General features: G+C 39.7%; 1 long non-coding RNA gene across 1 annotated transcript; it reads left to right on the forward strand.

Moving 5' to 3' along the window:
- The first annotated feature begins 595 nt into the window (after positions 1–595).
- On the forward strand, positions 596–1316 carry LOC134758043 (uncharacterized). The gene is made up of 2 exons (XR_010132794.1): positions 596–710; positions 1203–1316. It is a non-coding gene; the product is annotated as an uncharacterized lncRNA (long non-coding RNA).
- The last annotated feature ends 253 nt before the right edge of the window (positions 1317–1569 follow it).

The following is a 1569-nucleotide window of genomic DNA, read 5'->3' on the forward strand; positions in this document are numbered from 1 at the left end:
AATTCTTTAAAGCCACAAGCCAGAGGAACAGATCTAAAGCACTGACTACTTAAAGCATATTCTATCTTCAAACTTCTAGAAAAACAAATATTACAGAAGCCTTCTGTTCTATTTCACAAGTCCTGACTGGTTTGAAGTGAAAGGAAATCAAGACACTAAACAAGTCAAGAAAAAAACCTTAAATACCATAAAATATTTATTAAAAATACATTATAATTTGCAATGTATTTTGCAGGGAAAAAATGGAAGCAGGAATTGAATGCCTAGCTTTGAAAAATGGAAGCAGGAATTGAATGCCTAGCTGTGAAACCAGTAGGCCTCTGAGAGTTTCACTGTATTTGCAAAATAAGGGATTTGGTTACATGATCTCCAAGTTTTATTTTCTGCCAAATAGTCCGTGGGTAACCAGGCTTCAGAGTTCCCCAAATGGTCTGATGAAACCCATTGTGGGAATGGACAAAGAAGTAAGGCTGCCTCCCAGGGTCACTCAGCTGCATGGTGGCAGGATGGAGGCTGGTGCCCGCACCTCTGAAAAGAAGGGCAAAGCCTTCTTTGCATTGCACTTCCAGGCATGGATCACACTGACGCAGCCTGGTTCATTTATCCCTAGCTGTGCCTTCAACAGCAGCTGACAGATGATGGGACAAGTTCTGATACAACTCACAGCCCTAAGCATGATTGGGACCTGCAGTGCTCAAATCTGTACAAAGGTTAGTGGGATTGGTAATTAGAATGCAAAGTTATACTGTGTGTGATTAACAAAGATGCTGCAGATGCTGATAGATGTGACAAGCTCCTTATTTGCATGCCTGGATGCTAGCCCTCCCTTTCACTGTTTAGTTTTTCCAATCTCTGGTTCCATGAGACCAAGTCTATAGCTTCACCTATAATGACTTTGCTCTACTATGTATCACTGGAATTGGGCATGAATATATTTGAAATCTCCAAATGTTCAAGCATAACATTTTTTTTCCTTTAGTAATCAAAGAGACTGTTACACATTTATACAATCTATTATATGCTATATGCATAATCTGTCCATGTTATTATTAAAAATAGAATATTTCTCACAACTAATAATAATAAACTAAAATGGAAAGACTGGATAACATTCAATTTCTTATTGATTTAGTCTCTGAATGATTTTCCTTTAATAAAAGTATCATGTTTGTTAATGATTCCATTCATAATCTCTCTTTTAGAAAACATAGGCCAGGTGCGGTGGCTCAGGCCTATAAACCCAGCACTTTGGAGGTCGAGGCGGGCAGATCACTTGAGGTCAGAAGTTCGAGACCAGCCTGTCCAATAAGGTGAAACCCTGTTTCTACTAAAAAAAAAAAAAAAAGCCGGGCGTGTTGGTGGGTACCTGTAATCCCAGCTACTAGGGAGGCTGAGGCAGAAGAATCGCTTGAACCCGAGAGGCAAAGGTTGCCGTGAGCTATGATTGCACCACTGCACTCCAGCCTGGGCGACACAGTGAGACTCTGTTTCGAAAAAAGAAAAAGAAAAAAATATAATGTCTCGTACAGAGGCTACATAAAATTTCCAGTGTTAGAACAAAGCCACTAA

This window comes from Gorilla gorilla, chromosome 2, assembly GCF_029281585.2.
Source record: "Gorilla gorilla gorilla isolate KB3781 chromosome 2, NHGRI_mGorGor1-v2.1_pri, whole genome shotgun sequence".
NCBI lineage: Eukaryota > Metazoa > Chordata > Mammalia > Primates > Hominidae > Gorilla > Gorilla gorilla.